At 36.1% G+C, this 19037-nt stretch overlaps 1 long non-coding RNA gene across 10 annotated transcripts in view; it reads right to left on the bottom strand.

The window, feature by feature from the left end:
* LOC112541239 (uncharacterized) overlaps nucleotides 1-19037 on the bottom strand; it is a 260594-nt gene that overhangs the window by 34247 nt on the left and 207310 nt on the right. The window lies entirely within an intron of this gene.

Here is a 19037-nt window from a genome sequence, read left to right as displayed (position 1 = left end):
CATCCTTGAATCCAATCAATATTGTTTAATAATGATGTCTGATTGATTTAAGACATTTCTAAAAAGCAGACATCATGGCTTTGTTAAATTTTATAGTCCATAATTGATTACAGAAGAGGCATCTAAGATACTCCTAGCTATCCTTATATTACTATTAAGTTTCTTTTGAAATGGATTCCACATGTTTTGCAGATTCAAACACATTAAATAGTGAATGCTTGAACAGCCTTTCTCTAAACTTAGTTGAAAATGAGGTCCTCTGCTTCAGCTTCCAGTATGAAGAAATGTATAAGCAACTATATCATATCTGAACTTAAGAAATAATTAGGAACGACCACATTCAAATTCCAGATCTCTGTTTTCACTGACTGTCCATATTCAGTTGTTCTTGATTTGGAGGGAATCTCTCTGAAATTAGACTACTGTACAGGAAGTCCTAGAAGACATGTAATGGCTATGGAGATGGTCAAAGATTAGCCAAATAATATAAATATTTTCCCCACTTTTACTTATATTACTTACATTAGGAGGAATTGCTATTTTCCATTTAAAAAGAAAAAGAAAAGGTAAAGCAGAAATAGTCAAAAGAACAGGAAAGAGTTAAAACAAAAACAGAAGCAAAGTAATAGGTAAAGCTTCAGTGGAGCCACTCTGTTGCCAGCAAAGTGCAGATTTTAGTTGTCAGAGTGTTCCATTCTTGAGAGTTGCAAGCAAACCATAAGATTGTTCATGAAATTATGAGTAGCTTATTCCATCTCAGTGACCTAGATTCAATTAACAGCCTGGATTCAATTCATTAAAAAAAAGGAAAAAATTAATAAACTTGGTTTATACTTCATCTACTCTTGTAAATAAATACTGCACTATAACATGGATTTAGAATTCATATTATTATTTACATTTTATTTTCCATTTATGTTTTTTTTTAAGAATAATGCTGATTCTTGAATATCCAAGCTACTGAATTGTGTTAGAAAATTTCTATCATATGATTTCTTCTAATGAGGACTTTATCTGATTTCAGTTTTGATGAGATTCAATCAGATCTTTGACTAATATGAGAACACTATCATAATTATCTTTTGAATTTTTCACTTCATTGAATGTTATGACAAATTTCTCAACTCAAAAACATACAGGTATCTATAACATGCATTTTGCATTTAGGAATTGCATACATTGGAAAGGATTTATGAATGCATGTGTACAACCCTGATATGAATCAGAAATATACTGAGCCATCTCTAACTAAATGTTGTCAGAAATGTCAAAGCAAACAGTACTAATAAATGGTTATTCAGTAAGAACCTCCCATGGGATATAGGCAAAAGAGTGTTTTTAAATCATAAAAGGCCATATAGGTTTTTGTTGTTATTCCTAAGACTGAACAGAAAGTGATATATTTCTTTATGCATATTGAAAGGCTGATCTGTTTTCAGTTGTTTTCTCATCATGCGTATGTTTCAATACTGTTGGTGCTCATTAGTCTCTATCAAAGGAACAAATCTTACTCCTACTGTTCTTGCTCTAACGTTATTACTTTCAGCATCATTTGTCCTCACTGCCATTTAATCTGACTGCTGGCCTATATAATTCTGTTGGGAGACATCATGAGGTAAATACAGTGAGAAATATGCAAAGATCTGATAATAATTTCCTCCACTTACCTTGTGGCAAGTGAGGATTGAGATTTCTTAGAAAATTTTTTCATCACCCCAAAGAAGATACTTGCCAAAATGTTATCTAATGTTATCGCTTGTTTGTTTTGTTGGTGGGAGGTATTAGGTAGAATTCAAAATGGTGCCATTCTCATTACAACTGACAATGTGCCAAGATTTAGGGGGAAAGGGTGTGTTTGCCAAAGTTAAACATGAACTTCACCCCACAAACTGCTGAAACATATTTGATCCCTCTTGAACAAATTGGGTGAAATGGGTATTGAATTACCCATTGATTTGGATAAAATGACTGGGAATGTAAATCTGTCTCCAAGTCTGACATGATAACCATTGAACCATAATGGCTTTTTGCTGTATCTTCTTTAAAAAAGAAACATGGCCTAAGCTAATCTGAAAATGCACAGCCAGATTTACGCTCATAAAATTCTAATAAATAATGCCATTAAGCTTCTGCAGTTTGAATGGGATTTAGTGTATGCCTTTAATGTTACCGGTTATTGATAATCCCTCTGTTAACTTATGGCAAATAAGTGCATAAAGGCAGTGAAAGGGGTCAACAGTAGCAAAATGCTGGCAGGACTGAGGTGATCCTGCCACCTGTTTACAAAAATGTGACACCTTTATGAGTCTATTGACATGCCCTCCACTACCACTCCCAAAAGACCTGGATAGGAAGGGTTCCTGCATCAGGCTTCTTTTTTCCCTTAAAAGCTCCTGTTTTTGTAGCTTGAAATTAAGATGTGTTCCCTGTCCTGGTAGCTGAATTAGCCCTGATTTGCACTTAATGAATTTTATTTAGTTGCCCACTTGCTCAAACTACAAAGTAAGCGGAAATCCTTATAGCAGGACACACAGAGGGAATTCACTGGAAAATGCTATGCTGCTTCAGAAGCAAAGAAAAATTCATTCTTAGGAAAGAATAATTACAACCAGAATGGATAGAGTTTTATTTTAAAATTACCAGAACAATTAAAATAATTGGATGTATTACATTTTTAAAAAATATAATTGTATAATCCCAAAATCTACAGAAGTTTAATGAAAATCTGGTGAGCATCCACACTCCCAACTTAAATATCATGCCATGTCAATACTTACCTATTACATTTACGAAGAGCAATCTCATTAATTGCCTACAGGTAGTTCCCATTTTAAGAACAAGTTTCATTCCCAAGGGCTGTCCTTAAGTTGAATTTATATCTAAGCTGGAACACTATTATTGTATAACACTATATAACTATTATTGTGTAATTAACTCCCTCCATTGTGTATTTAACTCGAATTTTGTTACAGTAGGCTCTGTTCTTAACCATGGGTCATCCTTAAACCGGGTATTCTTAACCTGGGGACTACCTGTATAATGGAGCTACAATACCTGAGCAACTGGAGAAAGAAATAAAAGTCTACTTCATATATCAGACTCTGTGTCCTGTAGACCCTGGGGCAAATAGAAACTTCCATATTTTGGATTCTTTACCTACAAATTCCAAAGCAAGCCAAGTCACATCTTTTCTCAGGATAACTTTTTATTCCTCTTTAAAGTCTTTGCCTGCAACAACTGTTTACAGATTGTTGCACAGATCTCCATGTTGCAGAATATGTAGTATATTTTAGTTTGAGCCTGCACTTGGCCTTTGATTGGCATGCTGTAGGTCACTTTTCAAAAATGAATGAGACCAGGATAAAGAAATTGGCAGGCCAAAACCAAACTGGATTCAATTTATTTATTTACATTAAATTAATAGATTATATCAGTACACTTTGATGTATTAAATAATCATAACCTTTTATCGTATTAAAAGTAACCATTTGGTGTAAACTTTTAGAGACACTCTGGGGGTTGAATCTCAAGCTTTGAGGAAGGCTACAGGCTGTATATCCCTTAATTCAGGGGAAGGTAATCTGAGACTCTCCAGATATTTTGGTCTATTAGTAATGAGTAATAGAGTCAGAACCTGTTTGACTCTGTTTGCTAGAAGTGATTTAAAAAGAGATTACAAAGTTAAATGGTATATTTTTAATTCTTGGGTTATGTTCAATGCTGCATGTTCATTTATGAAAGTTTTGGATATGATGCAGGGAGGTGTAGGGGGAAGAGAAATTTGCATATTGTCCATAAGTGGAAAACTGTTCAGAGACAGTCCAACATACTGAAATTGTTTGAACACCTTTGAACAATTTCCACTTCCACCTCCAATGTCCTGTGCCATATCCAAAGCTTTTGTTAAGAGTCCCTGAACATCCAGGAAAGGATTTACTTGCTTGCTTGCTTGCTTGCTTGCTTGCTTGCTTGGTTACGAGACTTACATTCTATCTCTTCTTCAGGAGCTGCTGCTGGCATAGATAATGCTCCCTTCTTTCATTTCCTCCTATTAACAACCCTGTGAATTATGTTGGGCAGAGAAAGGATGACTGGTCCAGTTGCTTTCCACTGAACAACAACTTATATACCCTCCAATGACAAGCTAGATCCCTTTTGGTGGCCAGAGTGAAAAACCAGACCCACACAACCTGTGAAGTCTATATTGGCAGGAGAGAGAAGGGAGTGGCCCTTGTACATGTAGTCTTCTGTATGGTAGAACTGGATATAACATGATCATTTCATTTATTCATTCAATTGCCAACCTTCAGTCAACAAATGATTATGTTATGTATTATTTGTTCTGGCTACTGATACCACTTGCTATTATATTAATAATTGGGAATAAGAATGTATAATTTTTGTAGGGCCACATATGGGTATGCATCAAGGAAAGCTAGCTTTTTGGTGGTTGGTTGGTTGGCTATTTTACTTGCTGGCTTGCAGAGTAAAGCGAAGCTTTTAAATGGATTTGGGATTTCATGTTTAATAAATCTTTGTAATTTGAGACCTGGATGGCAGCAGTAAAAGGAATTTATTTTTTCTCTTGACACCTCAAAAATTAAATATACATATTAAATATCTGCATTCCAATCTTGAATGGCTACTTTTAAACCCTGTGTATGATTTCAGAAGGGAAGACTATGAGTAAGTTATAATGTGATATCTCAAGAGCATCTTCTCCAACACCCATTTTATTTATGTGAATCTATATTGTACACAAACACACACACAGATATTCCACATTTTAATAAAATATTCAAGATGAGTTGCAGGAAGTTTGAACACTTAAAAAATAATAGTAAAATGCAATGAAATAATGAGACAGCAATAAGAAACTGCAGGCCAAAACCCAGGAAAATAGTTTTGTTGTTTATTGTTATTTTTTTCCCCAGTTGCAAGCATTGGGTAAACTTTGTGTATTTCCCTATCCACAAACTTTGTGGGTAGGGAAATCCTGAGCCAAGGAACCCAGCACAAAGAATCAGAGACAGACAGCATGTGAGAAGGAAATACACATATACAGTAAATAGGATATACAGTGCTGTTCAGAATGTCATGATTGCTTCAAAGACTTTTCACTAACATCAAAATGGGTTATTTTAATTCATTAGGTGGACAAAAATGCCAAATCAAGTCTAAACATCTGGCTGACTGTGCAACCAACCTTAATAGTAATAAAACAACTGGATGTAAAGTGAGTATATGTTCCTGTATAAATGTGCATTGCAGGAAAAATTGTCATTTCATACAATCCTTTCTTATCAAAGAAAAGTGTTGGATTAATTTTTGGTGAAATCGGTCTGTGTATTCCTCTACATATGACTGTTCATTTAAACAATAAGCCTCTCTAAATTTCTCACCAATTTGTCATAAACAGAATGGTTCATATGCTCAGGTATATGCACCTTTTTCAAACAAACTTTGCTGTGAGAGATCACGTAGCTGATGATATTTCTATGCAAGTGTGGTGTTTTTAATTCTGAACATTGCCTCATCTCCCTTCATTTCCTCTGAAGTCTATGGAAAAAAGGAAATGAAGGGAGACAAGCTGAACTGTGGTGCTTAGGGAGTCCCTTGATTCAGTCTGTCACACTCTTAAGCCTTCTTTGGGCCTCAGGGGAGTCTGGCTGCTCTGTGCCTCCTCTGCCAGTCAGCCAGTAACGGCCTACTGCTTTTATTCATTATTTTCAATGTATTGCACTAAATTTAACAAGTAGCACAGGCAGCGAGAATGTATTGGCCTTTTCCAGCATGACTGAAAGATGCAGTGTGGCTATGGGTTCCAGTTACTGCTGATCTCAGCAACTAACTTCATAAAGGCTTTTCATTAATCAAAGAAAGTGATATTTTGCATGAATGGAAAATCTGGGGTGAAGGGAAGGGACAGACAGTCACATGCACACACACACACATGATGTTTCGTCTAAAAATACTATTATGGTAAATGTAGGCATATAAGCAAAAATGGAGCTTATAAAAAAGATGTGAACAAGAAAAATATGGAGCTGCTGGTTTAGCATGCAACTGCCCAAGTAGGTTCATCCATGTAACACTGCTGATTACCAGTCAGCTTCTGGATACAATTAAAGGTGGTGGTTATCACCTATAAAGCACTATATGGCTTACTGGCTCCAGAATTGTCTTCTCTGAGTTGAATCTGCCTACCTGGTAAGATCTAGTAGAGAGTGCTTGGAGTGAGACAAGGCTGTATACTGTCCCCTTATTTATTCAACCTATATGCTGAACATATATTATGGGAAGCTGGATTGGAAGAAGATGAGTATGGTTTTAAAACTGGAGGAAGAAACATCAACCACCTGCTCTATGCTGATGACACTAATAGCAAAAATGCAAAGGATCTGCAAGGTCTAGTAATAAAAGTCAAGAAGCTAGAGAAAAAAATGGGATTGAAATTAAATATAAAAAAGACTAAACTAATGACAACAGGTACAACAACCAGCCTTAGAACTGATAATGACATTATTGAAGTGGTAGATAGCTTCTGCCTTTTAGGAACAACCATCAGCAGTAAAGGAACAAGCAGTCGAGAAATATGTGGGAGTCTAGCATTTGGTAGAGCAGCCATGAAAGCCTTGGAAAAGATATTCAGATGCCATGATGTGTCTATAGCTACAAAAATCAGAATAGCGCAAGCAATGGAATTCCCTGTGATGCTCTATGTAAGCAAAAAATGGACTTTGAAGAAACAGGATAGAAACAGTATTGACACTTTTGAACTTTGGTGTTGGAGAAGACTCCTACAGTAAGAATACTGAGGAGAGCCAAAACAACAAAAAAATGGATCATTGAACAAATCAACCCAGAGTTCTCAGTCAAGGCACAAATGACCAGACTCAAATTATCCAACTTTCGACACGTTATGTGAAGACCTAGCTCTCTGGAGAAGGCTCTAATGTTGGGAAAGGTGGAAGGAAAGACAAGAGGATAACCAGCAGCAAGGTGAATGAACACAGTTACTGTAGTGATAGGGGCACTATTAGAAGACCTGAAAGACCAGGTTAGAGGCAGATCATCATGGAGAAAATCTGTATATGTAGTTGCTAAAAGTTGACACAATTTGATGGGCACATATTCAATCAATCAATCAAAAATTTACATGGACTCTGTGGCTGAGTGTTCTCAGTGATGGCCCCTGCCTCTGGAACAGTCTGCCCCCAGACATTTGGACAATCCCCTCTCTATTATAAAACCATAAAAGCACAGCTCTTCAGAAAGGTATCTGAAACACTTCAATATTGTGCTACCTGAATGATGACACATTATGGCCTTCTTGTTATGTTTCTGTCACTGATCTTTTAAAATATATTTTAACTTTATGTTGTTATTAGTCATCCATTGTTGTTCAGTCGTTAAGTCGTGTCCGACTCTTCGTGACCGCATGAACCATATTGTGCCAGGCCTTCCTGTCCTTCACTGCCTCCCTGAGTTTGCTCAGTTTCATGCTCATTGCTTCAGTGATGCTTTCTAACCATCTCATCCTCTGGTGTCCTCTTCTCCTTTTGCCTTCAATCTTTCCCAGGATCAGGGTCTTTTCCAAAGACTCCTCTCTTCGCATTAGGTGACCAAAGTATCTGAGCTTGAGCTTCATTATCAGTCCTTCCAATGAGCAATCAGGGTTGATTTCCTTTAAGATTGACTGGGTTGACCTCCTAGCAGTCCAGGGGACTCTTAAGAGTCTTCTCCAGCACCACAGTTCAAAGGCATCAATTCTTCGGCGCTCAGCCTTCTTTATGCTCCAGCTCTCACAGCCATACATTACTACTGGAAAAACCATAGCTTTGACTATGCGGATCTTTGTCGGCAAGGTGACATCTCTGCTTTTTAATATGCTATCTAGGTTTGCCATAGCTTTCCTCCCAAGGAGCAAGCGTCTTTTAATTTCATGGCTGCAGTCTCCGTCTGCGGTGATCTTGGAGCCCAAATAAATGAAGTCTGTTACTGCTTCCATTTCTACCCCTTCTATTTGCCAGGAACTGATGGGTCCAGATGCCATGATCTTAGTTTTTTTAATGTTGAGTTTCAAGCCAGCTTTCGCACTCTCCTCTTTCACCCTCATCAAGAGGCTCTTTAGTTCTTCACTTTCTGCCATTAGGGTGGTATCGTCTGCATATCTGAGGTTGTTGATGATTCTCCCTGCAATCTTAATTCCGGCTTGTGATTCTTCCAGCCTGGCATTTCTCATGATGTACTCTGCATATAGGTTAAATAAGCAGGGTGACAGTATAGAGCCTTGTCGTACTCCTTTCCCTATTTTGAACCAATCGGTTGTTCCGTGACTGGTTCTAACTGTTGCTTCTTGGCCCGCATACAGATTTCTCAGGAGACAGGTAAGATGGTCTGGTACCCCCATCTTTTTAAGAATTTGCCACAGTTTGTTGTGATCCACACAATCGAAGGCTTTTGCATAGTCAATGAAGCAGAAGTAGATGTTTTTCTGGAACTCTCATGCTTTCTCCATGATCCAGAGAATGTTGGCAATTTGATCTCTAGTTCCTCTGCCTCTTTGAAACCCAGCTTGTATATCCGGTAGTTCTCGGTTCACGTACTGCTGAAGCCTAGCTTGTAGGATTTTGAGCATAACCTTGCTAGCATGTGAAATGAGTGCAATTGTGCGATAGTTTGAGCATTTTTTGGCATTACCCTTCTTTGGAATTGGAACGTAAACTGACCTTTTCCAATCCCGTGGCCACTGTTGCGTTTTCCAAACTTGCTGGCATATTGAGTGCAGCACTTTAACAGCATCATCTTTTAGTATTTTAAATAACTCAGCTGGAATACCGTCATCTCCACTAGCTTTGTTGTTAGCCATCCTTAGATTAACCTATGTAGACAAAACTTTCAACACTATATTTATACAAATTTGCCTTCCCCCCCACCCCCGGAAGGTGCTTTTTATTGTGGCTTTTTCTGTACTAATGAGTTGTCTAGTTGTACAAAAACTCTTACTGGCAAGAAAAACTCCAAACTGTAGAACTGGTTTTACAACATTTTCCCCTTAGTTCATATTTCTCTGGATATTTGGAAAAAGTATTTGTAAACAGGAAATGTCTGTTTCTTCTTGATTTATTCTTCTTTGATAAATGAGTAGTTACTCACCTTTTTAAAGCATAGTTTTAATGTGCCCCTCTACAGCTGTGTAATTGTGAATAATGTCACACCTTTTTATTTTAAAACCTGCCTCCTTGCTTAGCTACTAAGCAAGACTGGATTTACCAGACTTTTTTTTTAAAAAGAGCCCCAAACCCTCAGTGTTACTTCAGTTTTTTTATATATTGGCAGAGCATACTTATGGTTTGTAAAATGCTTTCCCCATAAGCACAATGATAAAACATACCTGAGTTTTCAAATGCTACCATTTTTCATATCATGACAAAACTACACACTAGTTTATGGCACTTGCAGAGCAGACATGTTATGTGAGCATATTGTGAAATGATCAAGACTGTCCATGCTGTTGGGCCAGCTGCAGTTTCTACATGTTCTTCAACGGCAGCTCCATACACAGTGAATTACAGTAATCCAAACAGGAGGTGACTAAAGGCATGGATCACTGTGAATAGGGCTTCCTATTCTGGAATGGGTGCAACTGGTGCACCAGGCAAACCTGTGTAATGGCCCTCCTAGCCACAGTTACCATCTACATTTTGAGCAGAAGCTGAGAGTCCAGGAGGACTCCTAAACTGCACATTAGCTTTGTCTGGGGGAGTACAATCTTACTCAGAGCCAAAGATGGAAGGCTCCAGATTCAGGGTCCTCAAAACCCATAGCTATTCAGTCTTGCCACTATTGAGCTGAATCCTGTTTTCCCTTCCAGACCCAGTATTTTGCTACTGCTTCTTGCAGTTGCTCATTTGGGTTTGAAGGGCACTTCCATTCATTTTAAACAGATATTTCTTTTGACCATTGTATTTACTTGCCTCATTGTTTCATAGGGTGGGCAAATGCAACAATACAGTTATAAAGATGATCTGATCTTATTATAGCAAGTGAAGAATCATCAGTTTGTAAACATGTCAGAAAAAAGGGTATATTGTAAGTTGTTCATGGTTCCTGAGGGAGAGAGCAGTGTGTGTGTGTGTGTGTGTGTGTGTGTGTGTTATGTCAATAATAGCTGGCTACCCAGCTGTTGTCTACTGGCAGAGTTCCATAATCATTTTGATTCAAGGACAGATGTCTATTCCCCTCTTCTCATTTTTACCTTATTGACAGGTCATGCAATCATAGAGCTTCTGTCTGATGCTCAAGCAACTCTTCTTTATGTAGTCTACCTTGGGAATACTACTGTGATTTGTCTCCCTGCAAGTTTGGGATTAGTCTAACAAATGAACTGGGAAATGCTCTTGCATGATTAACTAAAATGCTGCACCAGTGACTGCAGAGAAAAGGCTGGTAACAGTCACATATAGCTGCCAATAGGACTGGAGAGGAATGGAGATACAGAAGGGTTAAAAGTTTTGCCTGTGACACTGAAATTGAGGCCAGCTGTAGGTCATATTCATGTCCCAGCCACAGGAAAATGAACCTGTGAGACAGAACCTAATTATCTGCTAAACCAAAAGCCAGTCTCAGTTCAATAACTTACAACAGAGCTGGCAGCCAGATATAGGGTTGCCATGACAACATTGAAGTTTTTTTTGTTGTTTTTTTGTTTTAAAAAAAGCCCTATTGCTGCACAAGGAAGAAGGAAAAGAAGGCTGTAACCCTAAGTGTGCTGTAACCATTTGAACTTGGACAACTTTAAAGACCCAGTCTCCTCAAAGTGCCAATTTACTTTAATAAACTCTTGCCTTACCAAAATGAACATAATGTGATTATAATTCTCTTAAAGCTAAAGTCTAGTTACAATCAACAAACTAAGAATTATTTTCTTATTTTTACTGAATTAGATCTGAGACTTTCATTTACAACAGGCTTATAAGAAATGAAGAGAGACTATACAGTAACCAAGGTCAAGTTACACGCTTGCCTAAAATTACTTCAGGCAAATTAAGACTTTGGTTTCACTTTGGTCCACATTTCTAAAATTGAAGTTGTTTGCGAGGAATAAAACTGTCTTGTGGACAATAACCAGGCAATAATTCAAACTACCGGATAAATGGCATTGGAGTTATCAGTGAGAGAAAAATGGCTTGTAAATTAAGGCCAGACATAAGAATTAATAAAGACAATGAACATACTAAAAGTAGCCATACTGTAGATGCTCATGTTTGATGGTATTATTTATTAAGCAATTAAACAGATCAGTGACTTGTACTGAAGAATAGTTTTACTATTACTGCAACCTAAAATTACAATGTAAGTAAACCAAAATGGCAATTCATTACAAGCAGAATAGGAAGACCACTAAAAATAACTGTATTTCAAGGACCTGATCTTTCACAACCACAGTTGTAACATAATCAATCCATACATGCATTGTTGTAAGTTATCACATGAAACCATTTTTCAGCTTTCAGGGTGTGATAGATACCTTTACGGTATGCTAGAGCTTTTACATTTGCAACTTGATTCACTGATTTCAGTGATAGTTACAAGTAAATCTGTCTTGATAACATCACTCAGTCATTTCACTATGGCTGGATCAATGGATGCAGCCTGGAAATATCTCAGATTCAGTATCTCACATTGACCTCTATTATTTTTCTTCCTCTTGAGGCCCTTAAGAGAAACCAAGATGATTGGAGCAACTACAGCTTTCCTCAGTATTACAACTCTTTGATGGGAAATATACAAAGAATCAGTTTCAGGGCTGTTGGCTAGTAAAGTAAGTGTGTGTGAGTATAATGAAGAGAAGAATGAATGGTCTTGTGTCAGTGGGAGGAGAGATAAGGGAAGATATAGAGTTCTGTCTGGTACTGACTAGAGGTCATTTTGCTCTAGGCCCTCTCAAGCCTGGTATCCATGAGAAAATGGGTAACCTACCAGTATAAATATGTAATGAAAAACCAAATCATTTGAATCCAAATTATTGTTTTAATACCACTGCATGGATATAATTTCTAGTACATTTTAGCCATAATTTAGGACTAGCACTTACAAATAATGAAATCATAAACCTCCTTCTAACTCATGTCAATGAACCTGCAGGAAAGATATGAAATGACTGAGTAATTATTGAATAATCTGGTATGTGTGTGTGTATGTACCCAACCCCAGGATGGTGTTTATTAAAAACAACTTCTGTCAGGAAGAAAATCTTTTTCCATTCTTCATAGCTAATCTATAAAGTAGAATTGTACTTATTGCTTTCTTTTACACAGGAGAGTATGACGCTTGCAAAATAATCCCCAGTTATGAAAGAAGTTTGTTTGCTTCTGTGTTCAGTTTATAGACTTGGAGAAGCTGCTTGGTTTATCTGGTGAGGATTTGGGAGACACAATATGATTTTCATATTCTTAGTTAATTTTGCAATATGATTTGCATTTTCATTTCCAAAGAATGTTCTCTTCCCCTCCCTCACCTAAATATTTTGCCTTGGAATAAAAACTAGGATGGGAAAAGTACAGTGTAGCAATTTTTGTACAGGACAAATTCTGATCCTGTCAATAAAACATTTGACTTCTCAACCTGCCCCAACTACTTTCACAACTCTCCCTACATAGTTACTATGGTAAAAAGAGATCTGCCTCTTTACTATTATATTGTCAAATTTCACAATTACTCCAATAATTCCCAATTTCATGTCTATCAATACACCATATCTATGTACCCTTATTTCTACACACACACACACACACACAGAAGAGGAGGGGTAACTGAGAGTGAAGTTATTCATTTGAAATAACAACATACATCTTAATGTAAGCATTAGAGAAAGCACCTTGCTATGTGGTAGCATGCTGAAAATTATAATCATGAGCATTCATAACAGGATTATTTTTCTGTTCATAACTTTCTACCAAAAACTTTTCCAACTTTGGTAAAAAAAAAGGGGATGGCATTTGTTTCATTCTGTAATATAGGCTGTAACATCACCTCTTTAGTTATACTTGGCTTGTTTGTTAAAAAACAACAGCATTGCATTTATTCTACTATACAACTGGAAGGACTCTGAAATAGCAAAACTAAAATACATTCTTAGGCATTATAACTATGGTGAGACAGAACATATTTCACTTTTCATAGCTATCATTAAAAGCCATATCTAACAGTCAAAGTGCATATATAACAAATATAAAATTTTTAAAGTATTTTGATTTTTTTAAACTAGAAGTTAAGAATCTCAAAGACCCTAAAAGCCCTGATGAAAAAGGGAAGTTTTAAGCTCTCTCCTAAATTGTCATAAGAAGACCAGCCTTAACTCCAGTGACAATTTATACCTCAGCATTGGCCTTGCTACAGAAAAAGGAAGATTTATGATTGATATTAGATGTTTCCATGATGGATCCTGAAAAAGGTGGCCAGCTGAGGACTAAGAATGTAGAATAGACTGTACAGCAATAGGTGCTCCTGTAGATAATTTATGCCTAACCCATGTAAGGTTTTATATATCAAATGAGCACCTTGAAGTGGGCTTTTAAGATAACTGGTTATTTAGCCAAATTTGATAAAGGTCCTCTCTTGCCAATGTAATGTGCTTGTCCAGCATCAGTGCTGAATCCAGCCATTCAACCAGCCTATGACCCTATTCTTTAATAGGAGTACAACCCTATTTTGAACAGTTATATCACATAATTCTTGGTCCAGTTGTTAGACACTGAATTTGAACAACGTGTGGTTCAACTTCAGTTTTAGCTAGTTTTCCCACATCTAATCCTGCCATAATAACACTCTGTGTAGTTCTTCAGAAGAGGTCATTTAAACAATTTTGCCATAGTGGCCTAATAAATAATTAAATAAATGTTTACCATAACCTTATTGTTATTATTATTTAAATAATGATTGATGTTCAGATTTTCTTTGCAGTAAATACTCTTTAACACCTTTAATCCCAGGAATTGATTAAAACTTTTTAACCCCATTGTTTTATTTTGCGTCCAGTATATGCATTTTTCATGATAGAAATTCCCATTCTTATTATATTGTGTCTTTCCAAATAGGCACAATTTCTCAATGCTTTATTCAGCTATTTATTTATTTATTTATTTATTTATTTATTTATTTATTTATTTATTTATTTATTAAATTTATAGGTTGCTTACTTCCATCACAACTCTAGATACAGTAACATAGTGTATAAAACAGTTTATAACAATACAAAAAAGTGTCCAGAAAAAAATAACAATAGAATATGACAATCCAGTCATTATAGAGGGGCCTTGTGAACAAATTCTTCACTAACGATATCACTAGCTAATGTCATAATAAAATTGTGTCCAATGTCTGGGGTTGGAATCTGCTCTCACATACCATTGCAAGTCTTTAAGGCTTTTCAAAAATGTAATACAAAAGGGTTAATTCTTGTATTCGGTGTGTATTCCAAAGGACAGTGGGCTTCACTAAGAAGCATAGGAACAAAGTCTCTGAAGATTATATTGCCTTATCATATTTTTCCTCTGAGATATTACTGGACAGGCAGATTCCACTCAGCTAAAGTAGTTCTAGTAGTAAAGGCATTACATAGTCTAACTTTGGCTGCAGCTGCCAAATTGCCTTCAAGAGCAGCCACATGTAGAGCCAAATGTGAGATTACAAGGATGTGAATAATCATGAGCAAAGCCTCCTGTTCCAGGAATGGTTACAACAGGGGCATCAGATGTAGTTATATAATGGGCAAGAGAAATAACCTTGAGAAAAAGGAGGAAGACTCATAATCAAGACAATAGTCAGGTAAAAGAAATCTGAGTCTGGGATAAAACTGTAGCCTGAGAAAGTGTCTCAGACAAGTCCCTCCCTAGTTTTCACAAAGATAAAGGGAGGGACAGGAAAAGCTTATTCAGACTTGCAAGTTTCTGTTACTATAACATTATAATAAAAGCAGTATTAATATGCATGACTTTGGTTTCCTAATCTGGTCTACCTTGAAAGGCTGGCAAGTTGTACAAAAGCCCTCTTGACTACAGCCTCCAGCTTCTGACTCCAAGAAAATACCGAGATTGTGAGCCAGCTGTATCTGGAAGAGCCCAACCCCTTCAGACCTAAGAATGGACTGTTTTCAGAGTTGGTTAGCTTCCAAATCATGTTCACTATGTCTTGCTGGGATTAAGCCTGAGCTTGTCTTTCCCCATCTAGATCCTAACAGCTACAATGCATTAATACAGAACCTGAAATGGATCTTCAACCAGGATTGTCAATAGTTGCTAAATGTAACATTTTGAATGCTACCCATTCAAATTACTAGTCAATGAAATGAAAGTTCTCTCCATACTATGAAGCAGCCACTCATTGGATATTCTGATGGCACATATCAAAGAAGTTTCTAGGATATGCAGTATCCAGGGTATTTGTCATTTAACATTACCAAATTCAGTTGTGCAGATGATAGGTTGCCAAGTTTTAACCATCTGCTATAGATGAGTCACTCTTTTGCATAAGTTAAAGCTTGTATTTCATTATCTGTTTAAAAATATGGATTCTATATTTTGTAAAAGTTCTAGCAAGGCTTCAAAAAAAAAGGGGGGGGGCTTCCTATATCTTTTGCTTTACATCTCCATGCAGTTAGGATTCACATATACCATATACAATTAGGTACATCTCTAGCAGTGTAATATGAGCTTAAACAAGCAACCTGAAACCAATCCCTTATTCCAAAACAGAAAAAAATAAGAATGGATTTGGAATAGTATCTGACAATTTGTGAAATGAAATTGATTTCCATTCCAATCAGGTCTTTTACTCTTCTTGAAAAATGTCAGTGTGTCAGCCTTGGCCATTACCCGCCTGTGATTTATAGTTGAGACAAAGTGATAATACTCAGGTGACTGTCTGGAGCTGTGCTGTAGTGTCTGTGTCTGGAAAGACTGCAGATGGCAGCCATCTCTTTTCTTAACCAACTTGTATTGCTTATTTAAGATTTGAAAAGCTTTGTTTTTCCCGTTGATAAGAAGATGATAACAAATGCAGTTAATACTAATCTAAACATATGAAAAGGAACAAGAACTGAAAGGAGACAAATCCATAGTTTTGACAAAATGAAAAATAGCCTTTTGGCCAAATGTTTTGTTTAAAATATATAACACTATACTAAGCAGTTCTGGAATATAGAATTCATATCAATAATTTCTGTTATTATTTTATGCCAAAAATAGGTGTCAATCATTTATTGTCAAGTGCCTTACATAGTTCAATTAGGTAAATAATAGTGTATGAGCATTTGCAAGCCAATTAGATTGAACTAGGTTGCAAATTACTAGAGTTATATATCATGTTAAATGAGTGATATTACTTTTCATAGTTCATTTTCATAATTGGTTGGTAAAATAAATTTTAAAAAAACAGCTAAACATTACTACTGCAATCTGCACTATATTTTGGCCTTTACTGAATAATTCTTGCTGTGTCTTTAATCTGTCTATTGAGTCCGAGTGGACCATATCTGCATATGTGATAACATTTTTCTTACTCTCCAACATGTAAGGCATTTGAAGGGGAGGCTAACAGCAAAATTGTTGGACTTGTTATTTTTCTTGTAAAATTACATGCTTTTATCAAACTTTGTCTAATAATATGTTCTTTTAAATGTTTATCCTCTTTTGTGTCTCTGTGCCATAAATATCTGTGAAGTCCATTAAATAGGCTGGCTCCTTCCAGTATTGACGTTCTACAATTCAGGAACTTTATCCAATCTGTTATCCATGACAAGCAACTTGCTTTACAATACAGTTTAATATTTGGAAGGTCAAGACCACCTCTGTTTTTTGATCCTTGTAAAATTTTTAATTTACCTCTGGGTCTTTTCTCAGTCCATTTAAATTTTCTGACAATTCCTTGCCATTCTTGTAAGGTTCTCTCTGAGATGGTAATTGGAGCCATGTGAAACAAATAATTTATCTTGGGTAGTACATTCATTTAGATAATTGTAACTGACCCTAATAAGATGATTTTAGATGTTTCCATGTTTCCACCTTTAGAGATTTCTTTTGATTCTTTGCCATTATTTAACATAGTTATTTTTGATATATATCTTGATTGTAAAATTCTTGAACTTGTAAAATTCTCCAAAACTATGGATTGTTTTCATTAACTGTTTCATTGCCTTTTGTGGTTCTGTGATGGTTAGTACTACATCATCTGCATAACATTTGAGCTTAAATTCTTCTCCGTGGATTTTGAGACCTGATATTTCTTTATCATCTCAAAAATTTCTGCCAATATTTCTAGAGCTATGATTAATTATAAAAGGCAGAGTAGACAATATTGCCTTGTACCTTTGTTGATTTGAAAATCTGCAGAGAGTGTTCTGTTGGCCAGAAGCTTTGCTTTTTGTCATTGATAAAGGCTTTTCACCCAAGCTTGGAGCTCTTCTCCAGATTCATTTTGTTCAGTACAGCCAGCAGGAATTCCCACTGCAAATTGTCAAAAGCTTTTTCTGCATCCAAAAAGATTAATACCACTTTCTTTTTCTTTTTTGTTAATGTGTTCTATTATATTGATTATGAACATACTGTTGTCCTTAATATTCCACTTTTGAATATAGCCTATTTGATCAATATGTATTATATCTGAAACACATTTCTTCAATCTATCAACTAATATTGTTGTAAAGATTTTTTAATTTACATTAGCAGGGAAATTGGTCTATATGGCTATGGTTTCTTCAGGTCATTTCCTTTTTTGTAAATAAGGGTTATATATGCCTCTTCCCATGTTGGTAGTATTGCCTTTGTTTCTTTCATGTTAATTAATGGTTCTAACACTTTCTCTTCAAATTCTTTGTAATATTGAGCTATCAACCCATCTGGACCTGGTGCTTTTCCTAATTTGGTTTGTTTTATTTCTTTTTTTTTTTTTAATTTCTTGGACCATTATAGGTATACTTAATATTTGCCTTTTAAATAAATATTTATATCTATTTATTTATTTGGTGCCTTCAAGTCAGTTTTTGACTCCTGGGAATTGCCTGGAATAGTCCCTACAGTTTTCTTGGTAAGGTTTTTCAGAAGTAGTTTGCCCTTGCCTGCTTCCTGGAGCTGAAAGAGAGTGATTGCCCCAGGTTCATCCAGTTGGCTTTGTGTCTAAGGTGGGACTAGAACTCATGATCTCCTGATTTCTAGCCTGATGACTTAGCCACTACACCAAACTGGCTCTCAATATTTACCTATATTGATAATTAAATTCTCTGATAACTTACTTTTCAATATATTTGTTCAAAGCAGCTTCATCAACGTTGATCTTAGAATTCTTTTTTAAAAAACTGTGAGTCCTTCTACTATTTCCAATCTTGAGTATAACAATTGGGACCTTTTCTTTAATAGTAATATTATCTGTATTTCTATCAAATTTTGCAAAAGAATGTAAGTCTGCTGTAGTTGTGGATTTAAATGGGTAGGCTTAAACAATCCTAAACTATCATGCATGTCCAGTTACTGTGAAAATAAAATTTACATACACACACACACATACATTTTCCCTTGAAAAGATTAAATGTAAAAGTTATAAAATCATTAGGGATTAGATACGTAAAGGAGTCAAATTGGTATAGTGGTTAAGGCACCAGGATGACCAGTCTCATTTTCTCCCAGGCCTAGGTAGAAGACAATGGCAAGCCACTTCTGAAAAAAAATTGACAGGAAGAATACAGGGATTTGTCCAGGCAGTTTCCAGGAGTCAACATCAAAGGCACAAAAGCAAAAAGTGCCTGACTACTGTGCTGAATTTTGTGGTTTGTCAGAGACTGAACCGAACCTGAGGATTGTATTCAGAAACGATGTACTCTGCCAATGATCTGTAATGAAAAGGTCTTGAAGCAAAACGTCAACCTGTGAATAGTTGCAAAGTTTACAGATTAAGGGAAGATCAATTCTGTGATAGGGAAAACATTCTGGGAACATATATTGGTTCCCTGATTCAACTGCATTCCTACCATCACAACCTTT

This window comes from Python bivittatus, unplaced genomic scaffold (assembly GCF_059951505.1).
Source record: "Python bivittatus isolate LINGU-HERP-01145 unplaced genomic scaffold, Pbiv_v1 ctg000350_np1212, whole genome shotgun sequence".
Taxonomy (NCBI): Eukaryota; Metazoa; Chordata; class Lepidosauria; order Squamata; family Pythonidae; genus Python; species Python bivittatus.
The sequence above is the reverse complement of the archived record's forward strand: the minus strand, read 5'-3'. Positions and strand labels throughout refer to the sequence as shown.